We start from the raw sequence: 19309 nt of genomic DNA, 5'->3' as shown, positions 1-19309 counted from the left end.
AACACTTTGGATTTCAAAACATTACTAATGAACTTATTATTACATTTTTTATCAGTCAGATTATATTCTCCAATCAATAAATTTGGTAGTACTGTTAAAGGATTATTGTATACTAAATAACTGTGAATCAACTGGGTACAATGCCACTGATGTTGGTGGTAAATCAGTGTGTTTATACAGTGGTGCTTGAAAGTTTGTGAACCCTTTAGAATTTTCTATATTTCTGCATAAATATGATCTAAAACATCATCAGATTTTCACACAAGGCCTAAAAGTAGATAAAGAGAACCCAGTTAAACAAATGAGACAAAAATATTATACTTGGTCATTTATTTATTGAGGAAAACAATCCAATATTAAAGTGCATATTCTGGACCAATTTCTTTTTTTTTATATGAAAGTATGTCCGTTTACACACTCATCCAGAAGGGTAATTTTGCACAAGGCCATCTGTCTACAGCAGAAAAAAATAAAATAAAATGCGTCTGGAAAAATCCCAAGGGAGTCTGGATTCGTGACGTTACCTGCGGAAGCGCCAGCAGGCTGCGAGAGCTTTGCACGGTTTCAGTGCACAGCCTGTGTAGACCAAGCGCTCCCATTTCTCTCACATTGTCCGGTCTTTTGGGAAACGATGAGTACTAATCCCATCAAGATTGGTGTTGCTACACCCTCCTACGATACATCTGTTAACCATTTTAATAATTACGTGATAACGTTGAATAAGCTTGCAGAAAACTAGCAGGTTGTTTTCTGAATTTTTCAACTGAATTTTTCTAGTATTGCGCAAGGTAAAAATACTGCAGAGAATGCAGAATGTTACAGATATTTGTAACATTTAATATAAAATAGGAGAATTACTTTGATCTTGCTCCTGAATTTACCCGTGATATGCACTTTAAGCCAGTATCTCACTGGGCTGCAACAGCCTGCGACTAGTTGGAGACACAACAATTGCAATAAAACATGCGAATTAGCAACGATTTTCACTTGGAATCACACTGAATTGATATTCACATATTTTATCACAATTGTTGTATCTCCAACTAGCTGCAGGCTGTCGCAGCCCAATGAGATACTGGCTGAAGAACTTGCACTTCCTGTCTCACAGAAACTGACTTGAGAAGGGTTCACGACAGCTTTGCGACACCAGCGACGCATTTGCGGCTATTTTGAGAGAAATTTTGTCGCACGAATTTTTTGAACATGTTCAAAATTTCAGCAATGAAGGAGCAACACTTTGCGACTCATGCGAGGAAATTTAGAAGCCCCGTGAATGTTTCAGGATACTTTTGAAACTCTCTCGCGAATGGCCTTCGCAATTTGTCGCAAGCTGTCGCAGCCCAGTGAGATACTACCCTTACATATCTGTGAGTGGCAAAAGTATGTGAACCTTTGCTTTCAGTATCTGGTGTGAGCCCCTTGTACAGCAATAACTGCAACTAAACGTTTCCAGTAACTGTTGATCAGTCCTGCACACCGGCTTGGAGGAATTTTAGCCCATTCCTCCATACAGAACAGCTTCAACTCTGGGATGTTGGTGGGTTTCCTCACATGAACTGCTCGCTTCAGGTCCTTCCACAACATTTTGATTGGATTAAGGTCAGGACTTTGACTTGGCCATTCCAAAACATTAACTTTATTCTTCTTTAACCATTCTTTGGTAGAACGATTTGTGTGCTTAGGGTCATTGTCTTGCTTCCACCTTCCCACCTTCTCTTGAGATTCAGTTCATGGACAGATGTCCTGACATTTTCCTTTAGAATTCGCTGGTATAATTCAGAATTCATTGTTCCATCAATGTTGGCAAGCCGTCCTGGCCCAGATGCAGCAAAACAGGCCCAAACTATGATACTACCACCACCATGTTTCACAGATGGGATAAGGTTCTTATACTGGAATACAGTGTTTTTCCTTTCACCAAACATAACGCTTCTCATTTAAACCAAAAAGTTATATTTTGGTCTCATCCGTCCACAAAACATTTTTCCAATAGCCTTCTGGCTTGTCCACATGATCTTTAGCAAACTGCAGATAAGCAGCAGTGTTCTTTTTGGAGAGCAGCGGCTTTTTCCTTGTAACCCTGCCATGCACACCATTGTTGTTCAGTGTTCTCCTGATGGTGGACTCATGAACATTAACATTAGCCAATGTGAGAGAAGCCTTCAGTTGCTTAGAAGTTACCCTGGGGTCCTTTGTGAACTCGCCGACTATTACACGCCTTGCTCTTGGAGTGATCTTTGTTGGTCGACCACTCCTGGGGAGGGTAACAATGGCCTTTAATTTCCTCCATTTGTACACAATCTGTCTGACTGTGGATTGGTGGAGTCCAAACTCTTTAGAGATGGTTTTGTAACCCTTTCCAGCCTGATGAGCATCAACACCACTTTTTCTGAGGTCCTCAGAAATCTCCTTTGTTCGTGCCATCATACACTTCCACAAATGTGTTGTGAAGATCAGACTTTGATAGATCCCTGTTCTTTAAATAAAACAGGGTGCCCACTCACACCTGATTGTCGTCCCATTGATTGAAAACACCTGACTCTAATTTCACCTTCAAATTAACTGCTAATCCTAGAGGTTTACATACTTTTGCCACTCACAGATATGTAATATTGGATCATTTTCCTCAATAAATAAATGACCAAGTATAATTTTTTGTCTCATTTGTTTAACTGGGTTCTCTTTATCTACTTTTAGGACTTGTGTGAAAATCTGATGATGTTTTAGGTCATATTTGTGCAGAAATATAGAAAATTCTAAAGGGTTCACAAACTTTCAAACACCACTGTATGTCAGCACAAAATAAACAATAATCCACCCTGTGCTGTCCATATGATACAAGAAGATATTATCTTGTTCATAAGGAGACAATTTGATATTTGATGATTGGATCATGTAATCTGCGACGTGATACGATTTCGATTCATAAGGAGACAATCCGATATTAGACGATACCACCGAGTCTGATCTGATATGATACGATTTTGAGTCTTAAGGAAATGGTTTGTTATTTTATGATACCACTGAGTCTGATATGATATGATTTTAATTCATAAGGAGATGATTTGATCCACAATACCACTGAATCTGATCCGAGATGATCCGATATTTGACGATACCACTGAGTCTGCTATGATATGATATGATATGATATGATATATGATATGATGCAGCTTGATTGAGTACCCTCTGATCGATACGTGTCCAGCTTCTCAGAATTAAAGGCAAATCACCTTTCTCACCTCTTAACATATCAGTTTAAAAATATGAATGATGATGTCGGTCCTTTTTCGATAATAACTCATCTCATCTCATTATCTGTAGCCACTTTATCCTTCTACAGGGTCGCAGGCAAGCTGGAGCCTATCCCAGCTGACTACGGGCGAAAGGCGGGGTACACCCTGGACAAGTCGCCAGGTCATCACAGGGCTGACACATAGACACAGACAACCATTCACACTCACATTCACACCTACGGTCAATTTAGAGTCACCAGTTAACCTAACCTGCATGTCTTTGGACTGTGGGGGAAACCGGAGCACCCGGAGGAAACCCACGCGGACACGGGGAGAACATGCAAACTCCACACAGAAAGGCCCTCGCCGGCCACGGGGCTCGAACCTGGACCTTCTTGCTGTGAGGCGACAGCGCTAACCAATACACCACCGTGCCGCCCCGATAATAACTGATTTATCTTTTTTTTAAATAATTGATTTACGCGTATGATTGTTGTCTCAGCTCATTTCAACGGCTGCCTTTTAATATAATGCATCGATCTAAAGTCTGATCGTTACACTCTTCGTCGTCGGCGTCCGTCCATCTCAAGAGACAACGGTGCAGCTCTAGCATATTCTAGAGTGGCTGAATAGGCCAACTCTAGAGTGATAGTCCTTCCCTTCCCTGCTTCTCTGGGAGCAGCTGCTCTAGCTTTCCTTTTTACTCATTTCACAGCGATCTGGTTGTTCCTGTCATGCTCGGCCTTTTGCATGCTGTTTTTGACTGTGGCCCTCCAGGCTTGACGCGAGTCTGCCATGTTTTCCCTGTTATTTGTAACAATTCCTGCCAGCTTCAAGTCTCTCTTACACACATCTTTGAAGCAGAGGTGCGGTCTTCCAATTGGACATGATCCTTCACGCAGTTCCCCAAGCAGAACATCCTTTGGAATGCACCCTGGGTCCATACGGAGCACGTGACCTAGCCACCTGAGGCGCCTCTGGCTAAGTAGGGTGTACAGGCTTGGAATGCCAGCACGTTGGAGAACTTCTATGTTATTGAGTTTGTCCTGCCATGAAATGTTCTGGATACGTCTAAGACAGCGGAGGTGGAAACTGTTCAGCCTTTTTTCCTGCCTAGCATACGTTGTCCAGGACTGACTACCATATTGGAGAGTATTGAGTACACAGGCTTGGTACATGTGCAGTTTGGTATTTGTGGTCATCTGAGTGTTGGACCAAACTCTCTCGTTCAGTCTTGCCATAACCCCTGCGGCTTTGGCGATTCTCGTGCTTACTTCATCGTCTACGGAAAGGGAGCTGGAAATAGTTGACGCCAGATAGGTCAAGTTACACTTCTAGATTCTGTGCTAATTTGATGGTTGGCTTGTATTTTGGCTATTCCTGTGAGAAGTTACAGTTGTATGCCCCACAAACATTGCTCGGTCAATTAAAAAAAATTAATTCCTAAGCAAACAAACAAACAAACAAAAATCCCTTCTTTTCTTACTCACCATTTTCCAAAGACATTCGATATCATATTAATGAGAAATCAAATGTAGACGTAGTGGAGACAGCAATTCCAAGTTCCAGAATGCAGTGCTGCTCTACACACACTTTCACTGAGTAATGGCAGAGACTTGGATCAGTAGTTAGTGATTTGTTTGATGTGGCATTGCTGGAGGTATCAGCATGAAAACTGAAACTTTGGAAGCTGATCTATTAGAGCGGAGTGTATAGATAACCGATTTGGAGAGATGAAAGGACTAAAGCGCTGCTGCATCAGTCCTCACTATCAGTGGGCAGTCAAACTGCATTGTGGGTAATTTAACCAAAGCGAAAATAACCAAAGACCAAGACCTTGAAGTTCAAAAAGTTAAACTCAGAATTGCATCACAGGCGGCACGGTGGTGTAGTGGTTAGCGCTGTCGCCTCACAGCAAGAGGGTCCGGGTTCGAGCCCTGTGGCCGGCGAGGGCCTTTCCGTGTGGAGTTTGCATATTCTCCCCGTGTCCGCGTGGGTTTCCTCCGGGTGCTCCGGTTTCCCCTACAGTCCAAAGACATGCAGGTTAGGTTAACTGGTGACTCTAAAGTGAGTGTGAATGGTTGTCTGTGTCTATGTGCCAGCTCTGTGATGACCTGGTGACTTGTCCAGGGTGTACCCCGCCTTTCGCCCGTAGTCAGCTGGGATAGGCTCCAGCTTGCCTGCGACCCTGTAGAACAGGATAAAGCGGCTACAGATAATGAGATGAGATGAGATGAGATGAATACATCAATCTGTGTTGAAGATCACGTGTTGTTCAGAGTACCGGTAGCTTCTTCCCACCTTTAATTTATCGCATTACATGTGTATATCCAGCAGAGGGCGCCAAACACACCAATCCGACACCCAAACAACTGAATGATGCATGGATAAGGTTACTACACAGGGCTCCAAATAATGGATAATCCACCCTACCTAGTGCACTAGGTACTGGCTAAGGAGCAGATTGAGATGAGACCTAGAGTTTCCTGTAGCTCACGTTATTGCTGACATCAGACTGGGTTCTGGTCGAAGGAAAGGAGGAAGGCTCCCAGTCCAGATCATGTAGGCAGAGAGTCAGGAGTCAGAACTCAGGACAGGACAGGAGAGGAAACTTTGCTTTTGTGGGTGCAACTTCCAAATGACTTTTTCTTTCTCTGGATTAACCAAATTAACCCCCCAGGAGGAGATTTAATAAAAAACAAAGACCTAATGCACATGTGGGAAGGTTGGATTGGGATTGTCTCGCGCGCAGTTTCCGGATCTTTACTGCTCTAGTGGAATTTTTTTTCTTCACTATTTCTTCCTCTTGTTTTCTTTTTCTCCCTGAAACCTGTTTCTTGTGATTGATCCATTGGTTTTCTTCCACGGGATGAAAACAGACACACAAGGTGAGTTGGAGAAGGAGGACGGTTCGAGGCAATGCAGAAAGCTGAAGAAGTCTGCACAGTTTCTCAACTTCATCTGAGCTGGCATGAGACCCTGAGTCTTACACACTGACATCTCAGTTTCACTGCAAGAAAATAATAATAATAATAATAATTGCATGATGTTAGAGATGTATCCAACTAATATTTGTATTGTATTTTTTTTAAAGATAATGCTGTAAACCTAAAATACCAATTTGAAATAGACATGTGTCAATGTTTTCTTCTTGCATCTTTTTTTCTCACTTCTCTGTGGTTAGGTTGAGCCAGTAGGGTTAAGGGCCTTGCCCAAGGGCCAACAGGGGCAGCTTTTGCAGTGGCAGATTAGATTAGATTAGATTAGATTAGATTAGATTAGATAGAACTTTATTGATCCCTTTGGGAGGGTTTCCTCAGGGAAATTAAAATTCTAGCAGCATCATTACAGGATATTCATCATTCTCTGTGGTTAGGTTGAGCCAGTAGGGTTAAGGGCCTTGCCCAAGGGCCAACAGGGGCAGCTTTTGCAGTGGCAGATTAGATTAGATAGAACTTTATTGATCCCTTTGGGAGGGTTCCCTCAGGGAAATTAAAATTCTAGCAGCATCATTACAGGATATTCATCATTCTCTGTGGTTAGGTTGAGCCAGTAGGGTTAAGGGCCTTGCCCAAGGGCCAACAGGGGCAGCTTTTGCAGTGGCAGATTAGATTAGATTAGATAGAACTTTATTGATCCCTTTGGGAGGGTTCCCTCAGGGAAATTAAAATTCTAGCAGCAGCATCATTACAGGATATTCACCATTCTCTGTGGTTAGGTTGAGCCAGTAGGGTTAAGGGCCTTGCCCAAGGGCCAACAGGGGCAGCTTTTGCAGTGGCAGATTAGATTAGATTAGATTAGATAGAACTTTATTGATCCCTTTGGGAGGGTTCCCTCAGGGAAATTAAAATTCTAGCAGCATCATTACAGGATATTCATCATTCTCTGTGGTTAGGTTGAGCCAGTAGGGTTAAGGGCCTTGCCCAAGGGCCAACAGGGGCAGCTTTTGCAGTGGCATCATTAGATTAGATTAGATAGAACTTTATTGATCCCTTTGGGAGGGTTCCTTCAGGGAAATTAAAATTCCAACAGCATCATTACAGGATAAACAGAGAATAGAAAATAGAGAAAACTTCTAGATAAGTTAAATTAAGTATTTACATATACAAATATAAAAAAGAATAAGATATGGGAAAGAAAGAAAAAGTCCAGCAGGAGAGGTATTGCACATTGCCCAGTATTGCTTTTTGTCAGGCTAGGCTAGGCTACTGCTCCTTCCTGTTCTCTGTCCTCCTGTTACCCTTCCTCCCCCCCAGAGAGGAGTTGTACAGTCTGATGGCGTGAGGGACAAAGAAGTTTCTAAGTCTGTTAGTCGTGCACTTGGGAAGGAGCATTCGGTCACTGAACAGGCTCCTCTGGTTGCTGATGACGGTGTGCAGAGGGTGACTGGCATCGTCCATGATGTTCAGTAGTTTGTCTATAGTCCTCTTCTCTGCCACCGTCACCAGAGAGTCCACCTTCATGCCGACCACAGAGCCGGCACGCCTAATCAGTTTGTCCAACCTGAATGTGCTACATAGTGACATTGTAATCTGCTACGATGTGATATGATTTTGAGTCATAATGAGACGATCCGATATTAGACGATACCACCGAGTCTGATTCGATATGATTTCTAGTCTTAAGGAAACGATTAATTTATTATATGATACCCACTTCTATGTGGTTAGGTTGAGCCAGTAGGATAAAGGGCCTTGTTCAAGGGCCAACAGTGGCAGTTTGACAGTGACAGGGTTTGAACCTCCAACCTTCCATTCAGTAACCTGGAGCATAAACCTGTTGAGCTGCCAATACAGGTGATTTATTTCTTTTCAGAATTACTCTTGAGCCACCATCTGATCTTCTGTACTCCAAGGATGAATAAAAATGAACCTACTTTAGAAACAAATTTACAAACTGACAACCCAAAAAATTAATTTCTGACATTAAAATTGATGTATAATTGGTGCAAACCAAAGCAATGATGATGCTTATGAGTCAAGTTACATGCATATACATTGTATAGGTGCAGAAGGTTCATTTTACTTACTTGTCTTTTTCTTTTTACATTTAACTCATTTGACTGATGCTTGGGCGGCACGGTGGTGTAGTGGTTAGCGCTGTCGCCTCGCAGCAAGAAGGTCCTGGGTTCGAGCCCCGGGGCCGGCGAGGGCCTTTCTGTGCGGAGTTTGCATGTTCTCCCCGTGTCCGCGTGGGTTTCCTCCGGGTGCTCCGGTTTCCCCCACAGTCCAAAGACATGCAGGTTAGGTTAACTGGTGACTCTAAATTGACCGTAGGTGTGAATGTGAGTGTGAATGGTTGTCTGTGTCTATGTGTCAGCCCTGTGATGACCTGGCGACTTGTCCAGGGTGTACCCCGCCTTTCGTCCGTAGTCAGCTGGGATAGGCTCCAGCTTGCCTGCGACCCTGTAGAAGGATAAAGCGGCTAGAGATAATGAATGAATGTGAATGTGAGTGTGAATGGTTGTCTGTGTCTATGTGTCAGCCCTGTGATGACCTGGCGACTTGTCCAGGGTGTACCCCGCCTTTCGCCCGTAGTCAGCTGGGATAGGCTCCAGCTTGCCTGCGACCCTGTAGAAGGATAAAGCGGCTAGAGATAATGAATGAATGAATGTGAATGTGAGTGTGAATGGTTGTCTGTGTCTATGTGTCAGCCCTGTGATGACCTGGCGACTTGTCCAGGGTGTACCCCGCCTTTCGCCCGTAGTCAGCTGGGATAGGCTCCAGCTTGCCTGCGACCCTGTAGAAGGATAAAGCGGCTAGAGATAATGAATGAATGAATGAATGTGAATGTGAGTGTGAATGGTTGTCTGTGTCTATGTGTCAGCCCTGTGATGACCTGGCGACTTGTCCAGGGTGTACCCCGCCTTTCGCCCGTAGTCAGCTGGGATAGGCTCCAGCTTGCCTGCGACCCTGTAGAAGGATAAAGCGGCTAGAGATAATGAATGAATGAATGAATGACTGATGCTTTCATTCATGGTTTACAAATGAGACAGTATACAACTGAACAATTGAGATGTTAAAGATAGGGTTGTGGTCAAGACCGCCATTGTCAAGTCCAAGACCAGGACTAATGATGGGATCAGACCACATGATGGTCTCTATGTCATAATAGTGCCATGAATTCCTGCCGTATTTTGGTCGGGAGACTGGCAACACCTCCAAGTTTGACCCCGATCAATCATCATTCACGTCCTTGCATGTTGTCATGGAGGAGGGTCAAGAAATTGTAAATCATGGCTGCAGAAGGAACGTCAAGGAATTTGCTAGGAGTTGTCAAATTAGGCGAGAAAAATTCTGACATGCTGGATGTTTTGGCAAGGTGTTGTGGGGCGTCCTAGATGCCATATCACTGTTCATTAATTACGTCACGCTACAAGCCTTGTTTGTTGTTTCTGACGTTCGTATTTGCATCCGATGATGGAAATTTGTCCAGATGAAAGCATGACTGAATCAAGATTAAGACTGAAGGCCGCCCTTTCATTTGTGCATTGTGCCATTGGTTTATAGAAGGAATAATGTCTTGTCAACCATTTTGTGTAAACAAAAAACCAACATGCAGCTCTCAATCGAGACTAAGACTATATTTAGCAAGACCAATGGCCAAGACTGAAACAAGTCCAACTAGAAATGCCAATAAGTCTGAGATATGGTTTTGTCAATAGAGAAAACATCTCAAAACCAGACTTGAGGCTTCAAGACCAGTCAGTTTCAATGCCTATGCATTGTATGATATAGAAGCTTGAGTGTGCTGTAGATATAACAGTTATCAACGGTTCTAACTGTGTACCTATCTTATTCACATCTATACATCAGGTTTCTATTTCATGTTCCAGATTGGACTGCCACCCTGGACCTACACGAATCATTAACCACAAGCTGTCAGTCTGCTGTTCGGGATATAAAGAGCCAATCCTTTTCCTTGTATTGCTTTTGGATATCTCTTGTGTGTGTACCTCAGTGATCTAGATCTTTGAGTTTTAGCTCGATTGCAACTGTTGTGGCTTGTAAACTCAAGTCCTACAATTCCGTTTCCCAGAAGTTGCATACTGAACCTTGACCCATCATTGCATTGCAGTGCATTATCTCGTTACCTAAAAGCAGCTGTAATGAGTCATTTAGACAGCCGTACTGGCAGCCACACACCCTTCCTCTGTAATAAGTCATTCCTGCTTGGCCCACACACCGTGCGCAGGTCTACTGGCCAACCCACAGCATGAGGGATGTCTATTGCCGAGCTGAAAACACGCATAGATGGATGAGTTGCTACAAACCTAATAGTCGAACACTCATAAGATGTAAGAACAAGCGGGAAATGGGAGGTTTTGAATCTTTGTTAATGGGAATGGGTGTGAAAACGTGTTTCTGAAGACAAATTCTTCTAACCAAAGCCAAAACCATTCATATGTATGAATGTAACATGATTTGAATGATATTTTTTGGCATGCAAGTTCAATTCTGTGGTCAGATTTGTAAATAATTCATTTAGTGTTTTCAGTTCAGTACTCTCACAAGTGATTAAGGCTTTGGACTCCAGTCGGAAGGTTTAAATCCCAGAATCCTTCAGCAAGACAGATTAATCTTTAAGTACTCAATTGTACTGTCTCAACTGGAAGTTGCTTTGGATAAAAATGACTCGATGCGTAAAAGGTAGGCTAAAAGTTAAAGTCTTGAGAATTAGTAGCACTTTTCTTTCAGTAGACTGCTTTTCATTACCTTTCTAAGTTCAACTAACGGAAATCTAGCTATTTGTTCTATCCACATTCACTGGATCTGACCAATCGCGCGATCTGATTGGCTACTCTACTACTAGGATATCAGCTCGTATACCGTAAGGAGAGAAAAACAAAATGGCGGCGCGTGTTACTGAACCAACCGAGGACGAAATAAAAACTCTACTCAAAACAAAACCCCCAAAAATACAAAAACAGCAACAAAATACGGAATGAAAGTATTTCTTGGTAAGAACGTATTTTTTTTTCAATAATTATTATTATTATAGCATTTTTCACAAATTGCTCCTGTCATTTCGCCGGTTTGTTTACATTCTAAGCAGAAATGATTTTGTCGGACGTTTTGTATAAAGTTTTTATCGAATTTGCAAAAAATAAAAATGCTCTGTTTTCTCAAAATCCAGTGAACGTGGATAGAATAAAACAGTTACTCCACTCAATCTTGTCGTACATGGCTTATAGCCGACTCGATGCTACACACCTCGTCAGCTATCAGCTCGTGTACAATTCGATTTTGTGGAGTAACTGTTAAATATATATGTACATACATTTCACTATTTTATAGATTAGACCACATTTGGACCACATACACAGGATGAATTTGTTATCCATCATTGTGAACAGTTATTAGCTAGCTGGATGACTTGCAGTTGAGATGGGATACAACTATGCAGTTGAGGAAATAAGGGTAGGACTGGAGTGAAGGCCACCATTGTCAGGTCCAAAACCAGGACTAGCCAAGATTGAGTTTTGAGGGGGTTGAGTCCAAAGATCGAGACCAAAAAACCCATCAAATCATTTACAAGGCCAAGCCCTCAATTGTGCATGCAAAACGAAAAAACAGAAACAACCAACCAAGAACCAAACAAGTCCAAATTCAAATGCCAACAAATTATGAGACAAGTCCAATTCAATACATAAAATGTGTCAATACCAGACTCCAAGACTTTAGTTAAGGGCCCAACAGTTACAGCTTGATGAGGGTGGGATTTGGATTTACAATCTGATCACTTGTCCAAAGCATTAACCATTGGACCACGTGCTTCTCCGTCAGTCTTTATTGCAAAAGATGTTGGTCAGAGCTGATGGTTAAGATGATAACCTTTGAAGTCTTGGATGAGCTCGCTTGCTTTTTATTGAAAATGAATGAAACGCGTATGTTATTGCTTTCCAGCATAAAGTCTTAAGTCTTTTTGAATTATTTGGTAAAAACCAGTAAAATGTTTCCTCAAAAGATTACAAAACTGCATGTACTGTACATTTACATTTGCAACATTTAGCAGATGTTTTTTTTTTTTTTCTTTTTTCCAGATGGACTTCCAGAACTGCTTTGAAGTGTCTGTTGAAAAATGAAAAACATGTCCTTATGCTCGTACAAATAGTCTGTGGTCAGGCGAAGAGCACCACATGACTGCAAAACCACTGCAACTTAAAGTCATCTTCTGTTCATGAAAAGCTGTAAATATGTACTGTACAATCATATCTAAAAAACAAAAAAAAAAAAAGCCAACTGTAATGCGGTCTTAGACGGTTATCATCCAGGAAACTGGTTATTCAGTTTCATCTTTTAGTTCTCCAGAATCAAACAATTTAAGCAAGAAAACCAGCGCAGATCAGAATCAGGATTTCCACTAGCTTTGTCCTTGCCAGAATGGAAGCAATGCTGATTATTCCAATGCTAAACATTCAACATAAAACAATGAAAATCTTTTTTTAGCGTATGACTCCATATGTTTTACACACGAATAATTAGACGAGGAGTAAACGCTACCAAAAACCGAACAGATGAGATTGTTAGTCACTCGCAGACGAGGACGGATAATGGCGCTGAGACGAATGTGAGTTTGGAATTGTTTACTTGGATAATGAGCGCTCAAATTGCAATCAGGAGTCTCTTATCTAATTTGGTCCTGATCTGTGGACACAGTCATTCTCAGCTTTAATGAGGCTGGAGGAAACCGTCTGTTTATGGTCTGCATGTCGGACTGGCTCGGGTTAAAGACGTATTTCACTGCAGGTATTCGGCTTTTGGTAGAAAGTGAACTAAAAGCCTCCGTGTCGGAGATGACTGAGGGAAACCTGATGATAAATTTCTCAGGCTGGGTTTTTATTTAGTTTTATATCCCAGTGCTGTTGAGTTCTTGAATCTGATCAGTCATAAAGTGTTGATTAATTTTCCAGAAAAGCAAGCAGCTGCAGCTGGAAGTCGTGTCACAGTTTCTAGAATAACAGCTTACTGTGACTTGTCTAATAAAAAAATAATGTATAGTTGTTGATATCGTGAAGAGATGTTTATTTAACATGTACGGAAAGAGTCTTCAGTTACAGGCAGTAGGTTTTCCACCATGGTAAAGTCTTCAGGATAGAGTTTGCATACGGACTAGAGTTATTATAGTTTTGAAATTTTCATTCATTTTTATTTACGCTTGCTTTGTTTTGTGAAATTCAGTTTAGTTTTAGTTAGTGCATAAGTAGTTTAATTTTGAGGAATTGACAAGTTTTTAATTTAGTTCTGTTTAGTTTTGGTGTTAGTTTTATGCTGTGTCCGAAATCACTCACTCATTCACTACTCCCTACGCACTAGGGAATACTCATCTCATTATCTCTAGCCGCTTTATCCTGTTCTACAGGGTCGCAAGCAAGCTGGAGCCTATCCCAGCTGACTACAGGTGAAAGGCGGGGTACACCCTGGACAAGTCGCCAGGTCATCACAGGGCCGACACAGACAAACATTCACACTCACATTCACACCTACGGTCAATTTAGAGTCACCAGTTACCCTAACCTGCATGTCTTTGGACTGTGGGGGAAACCGGAGCACCCGGAGGAAACCCACGCGGACACGGGGAGAACATGCAAACTCCACACAGAAAGGCCCTCGCCGGCCACGGGGCTCGAACCCAGGACCTTCTTGCTGTGAGGCGATAGCGCTAGCCACTACATCACCGTGCCGCCCCCTAGGGAATACTAATTATATATAAAATATAAAATGCACACTTTTACGTCATTACTGTCGCACAATTAAAACGTGCCAGATCAGTCGGCTGGTGGGTTTCAAAATTATAAATACATGCATGTACTTTTGTGATAAATCTATATTATACTGAGCGTATTTCCCACATTAATAAACACAAAGTACTTTGTGTCTGCTGCATCTTTCAGTTATTTTAAATCAAGGCTGAATACTTTCTTCTTTGCCGCTGCCTTTTATTCAATCAAATTTGAAGCTTTTGATTAATTCCTTGCTCTGAACTGTAACTTTTATTCTTGTATTTTATTTGTCTTATTTTAGCTTATTTTCTATTCTCTTACTATTTTTAATTGTGCTTGAATGTTCATTTGTAATGTGTTTTTTCCTCCGTCCATTCTTTTTTTTTTTTTCCCTTTTCAGCGCGACTGCAATGCATGATGGTATATATTGCTTGGTTAGTGACCATTGGTTGTACACTACTTTTCACAATGCATTGTGGGATCCTATGAGTCCACTATATAGGGTGTAATAATTCTCACTATACATTCAGACAGCACTACAAAATGGCGAACTGGCTATACAGTCCACTATATAGTGAGCAGCGAGTGATTTCAGACACGGTTAGTTTTTCAGGTATTGCATGGTAGGCGTCGTCGTCTTGTTTGGAATTTGACGGCATCCGGCATTACATTACTGCCATCTACCGCAACTAGTCTGTTATTGTTCCAAGCGGGAAAACAAAATGAAAACGAAGTTGATTTTAAATGCAATTCTATTTCGTTTTAGTTTGTGTTGCATTGTTCACTGTAGTTTGTATTTAGTTTTCTTTCTTTCTTTCTTTTTTGAAAACTACTCTTTGTATTTTTATTTTTGTTAATGAACATTTGTTTTCACGTCTAGTTTTAGTTGTCATTAACTATATTAACCCTGATTTCTGGACGTCCACAACATTATACTGGATATAACTGTTTTATAAAAGCATGTAATCCCTGGCAATGGTGATATACAGTGCTGTACAGAAGTCTTAGGCACGTGTAAAGAAATGCTGTAGACCAAAAATGGCTTAAAAATAATGAAATTAAATGTTAACATGAAAAAAATACTATAAACAGTTAGCCGTAAACTGTAATAAATAAAGGTCTATATTCGGTGTGAGACGACCCTTTGCTTTTAAAAAAAAAAGTCTCAGGTATAATGAGTGCAGTTTTATGCGGAAATGAGCTGTAGGTTTTACTGAGCGTCTTACAGAACCAGCCACAGTTCTTGTGGACACTTTGACTGTCACACTCGCGTCTTCATTTTGCACCAAAACCCAGCAGCCTTCATTATGTTTTCTTTTTTAATCTGAAAAGTGCTCCCTTATGGAATACACTGCTCAGATACAAACTTTTTTTCCCCTGTAACATTTAATTTTGTGCTGGAAAACAAAAGTTTGGACTCTAAAATGTTTTTGTACCGACTTGATAATGTCGAAATCATAAAATAGAAATCTATAACGAAGTTTGTATGAAAAAAAATAGTGTACCAAAAACTTTTGCACAGTACTATAAGAGGAATAAAACACTTCAGGACATGCTGTTATAGGAAAAAATTCAACTTGATGGTGGTAACAGTAAACAGTAATAATATTGGATAATTGAGTCCTATTACATCACATCCAGTCATGTTTTAGGCTGTTCTTTACATCATGTGCATCAGTGTAGAAGACTAGCATGCTACTTATGGAGCCTAGATTTAGATTAAAGGAACAGTCCACCGTACTTCCATAATGAAATATGCTCTTATCTGAATTGAGACGAGCTGCTCCGTACCTCTCCGAGCTTTGCGCGACCTCCCAGTCAGTCAGACGCAGTCAGACGCGCTGTCACTCCTGTTAGCAATGTAGCTAGGCTCAGTATGGCCAATGGTATTTTTTGGGGCTGTAGTTAGATGCGACCAAACTCTTCCACGTTTTTCCTGTTTACATAGGTTTATATGACCAGTGATATGAAACAAGTTCAGTTACACAAATTGAAACGTGGCGATTTTCTATGCTATGGAAAGTCCGCACTATAATGACAGGCGTACTAACACCTTCTGCGCACTTCGGCAACGCATTGATATCTGAGCTCCGTGTCAATGCGCTGCCGAAGCGCGCAGAAGGTGTTAGTACGCCTGTCATTATAGTGCAGACTTTCCATAGCATAGAAAATCGCCACGTTTCAATTTGTATAACTGAACTTGTTTCATATCACTGGTCATATAAAGCTATGTAAACAGGAAAAACGCGGAAGAGTTTGGTCGCATCTAACTACAGCCCCAAAAAATACCATTGGCCATGCTGAGCCTAGCTACATTGCTAACAGGAGTGACAGCGCGTCTGACTGACTGGGAGGTCGCGCAAAGCTCGGAGAGGTACGGATCAGCTCGTCTCAATTCAGATAAGAGCATATTTCATTATGGAAATACGGTGGACTGTTCCTTTAATAATGCGTAGATATTATTTCAAAAACACTTTGCAAAATAGGAGCTATTCTAGGATGTTTAGAAATCATCAAAGTCTTAAGTAAGACATAGTATGGTGTGCATTCTCATTCACATAGGGTTGAGCTTTTTCTTCAATTTTTCCACATCTGTCATGCAACTAACTTATCAGTAGACACTTATCATCAGTCCTTTATTTACCACTTATTTTCAACAAGCGTTCCTCTTTTGAATGAGTAGACGCCGGTGGATCTGTGGTTAGGTTCTGGTGTTAGTGATGAAGGTTTTGAGTTCCAGTCCCTCGATGAAGTTTCACTTGGATTTGCTTTACTTACATTATCTGTTTCAACTTGTATAGTGTCTTGCAAAAGTATTCATCCCCCTTGGTGTTTTGCCGTATTACAAGCTGGAATGAAAATGGATTTTTGGGGGGGTTAGCACCATTTGATTAACACAACATGACTACAACTTTAAAGGTGAAAATTGTTGTTTTATTGTGACACAAACAATAATTAAGATGGAAAAAACAGAAATCTGGAGTGTGCATAGGTATCCCCCCCCCAAAAAAGCCAATACTTTGTAGAGCCATCTTTTGCTGCAATTACAGCTGTGCAAGTCTCTTGGGGTATGTCTCTAATTAGCTTAGCACATCTAGCCACTGGGATTTTTGCCCATTCCTCAAGGCAAAACTGCTCCAACTCCTTCAAGTTAGATGGGTTGCGTTGGTGTCCAGCAATATTCAAGTTATGCCACAGATTCTCAATTGGATTGAGGTCTGGGCTTTGATTAGGCCATTCCAAGACATGTAAATGTTTCCCTTTAAACCACTCCAGTGTAGCTTTAGCAGTATGTTTCGGGTCATTGACCTGCTGGAATGTGAACCTTTGTCCCAGTCTCAAACCTCTGGCTGACTCGAACAGGTTTTCTTCCAGAATTGCCCTGTATTTAGTGCCATCCATCTTTCCTTCAGTCCTGACCAGCTTTCCTGTCCCTGCAGATGAAAAATATCCCCACAGTATGATGCTGCCACCACCATGCTTCACTGTAGGAATGGTGTTCTCAGGGTGTTGGGTTTGCGCCACACATGGCTTTTCCCATGATGGCCAGGAAGATCAGTTTTAGTCTCCTTTGACCAGAGAATCTTCTTCCATGTGTTTGGGGAGTCTGCCACATGCTGTCGGGCAAACTCCAAACGTGTTTTCTTAAGCAATTACTTTTTTTCTGGCCACTCTTCCATAAAGCCCCACTCTGTGGAGTGTACAGCTTAAAGTGGTCCTATGGACAGATACTTCCATCGCCGCTGTGGATCTTTGCAGCTCCTTCAGTGTTATCTTTGGTGTCTTTATTGCATCTCTGATTAATGCCCTCCTTGCCCGGTCTGAGAGTTTTGGTGGGCAGGGCCTTCTCTTGTCAGGTTTGTAGTGGTGCCATATTCTTTCCATTTTGCTATAATGGATTTAATGGAGGGCGGCACGGTGGTGTAGTGGTTAGCACTGTCGCCTCACAACAAGAAGGTCCTGGGTTCGAGCCCAGTGGCCAACAAGGGCCTTTCTGTGTGGAGTTTGGATGTTCTCCCCGTGTCCGCGTGGATTTCCTCCGGGTGCTCCGGTTTCCCCCACAGTCCAAAGTTATGCAGGTTATGCAGGTTGGGTTATAACCCAACCCTGATCTATACTTCTCCACAGCTTTGTCTCTGACCTGTTTGGAGGCTCCTTGGTTTTCATGTTGCTTACTTAGTAGTGTAGCAGAGTCAGGGTCCTTCCAGAACAGGTTGATTTTATACAGACATCATGTGACAGATCATGTGACACTTTGATTGCACACAGGTGGATCTTAATCCACTAATTATGTGACTTATGAAGTGAATTGGTTGGACCAGCTCTTATTTAGGGGTTTCATACAAAAGGGGGTGAATACTTATGCACACTCCAGATTTCTGGGGGGGGTTTCATCTTAATTATTGTTTGTGTCACAATAAAACACCAATTTGCACCTTTAAAGTGGTAGTTACGCTCATCGAAAGTGCTGTTTTAGCTGGTACATGATCACAAGCAAAAAAAGATTGCAAGTATCCTTGTTCTCTTTTCTGACGAATTATGTTGAAGACTGAACTATTTCATCAGGTTGCTATTTTTGAGCGTATAGCCCCTTGTTGGATTATTTGAGTCCTGAGTTCAACTTGTAGAGTGTCCAAGCCGCCCTATAAATGGATCATGTTTCATTTACGTCAGCAGGCATGCTTGTGTGTGTGTGTGTGTGGTAGAAAATACCTATAGTAGAACAGAAGGCACTTTATCCCACTGTGAACCCAACTTTCAGTTCTCACTTCACCTGTTGTGGAACTGAAACCTCCTACCCTGCTATTAGTCACTTGGAGGAAACATTGCTTCTTATATACACACACACACACACACACACTAGCTGTCTCACCTTTGGGAGTTCTTCAAAGTTTAGGCCGTATAAAAGTTTGTGTAGAACAAAGACTGAAGCTTTGGATGAGACACATGTAATAGTCCGTGTGATTACGGATGTTCCCGTCACTGGCTATTCACAACATTCAGGTTCTTACGAAAGGGCCAGCCAAAACAATGGTGCCATGTTGACGTCTACAAACATTCAGCAAAGTGAAGCAAACGGCTTGCACTGACTGAAAACAGGTTCAGTTACTGTTACAGAGATGCCTGCAATATGCTCAGAAACAAAATGGTGACATCATTGATCACAATAATGCTACCTTTCCATGCAGGAACACCTCCATGGAGTCAGCTATGGACTTTTGAGAACTTCCGCTTGTTCTGCTTCAAATCTGGTGTCAAGGAGTCTTTTCCAAGCGTTGTAGAGGCATGCAGTCTGGGAACGCATCAGGCGTCATGCTTTTTTGCTTCAATATTAAAACCTGTGCTAACT

General features: G+C 41.7%; 1 protein-coding gene across 3 annotated transcripts in view; it reads left to right on the top strand.

The window, feature by feature from the left end:
• The first annotated feature begins 5755 nt into the window (after positions 1-5755).
• Positions 5756-19309, top strand: part of map3k22 (mitogen-activated protein kinase kinase kinase 22) — a 108527-nt gene continuing 94973 nt past the window's right edge. For all 3 annotated transcript variants that reach the window (XM_060899885.1, XM_060899886.1, XM_060899884.1), the window contains exon 1: positions 5756-6124. The gene's annotated coding sequence lies outside the window, so the exon portion shown is untranslated. The remainder of the gene's footprint in view (positions 6125-19309) is intronic.

Source organism: Neoarius graeffei, chromosome 19 (genome assembly GCF_027579695.1).
Source record: "Neoarius graeffei isolate fNeoGra1 chromosome 19, fNeoGra1.pri, whole genome shotgun sequence".
In the NCBI taxonomy this organism is placed as follows: Eukaryota; Metazoa; Chordata; class Actinopteri; order Siluriformes; family Ariidae; genus Neoarius; species Neoarius graeffei.
The sequence above is the reverse complement of the archived record's forward strand: the minus strand, read 5'-3'. Positions and strand labels throughout refer to the sequence as shown.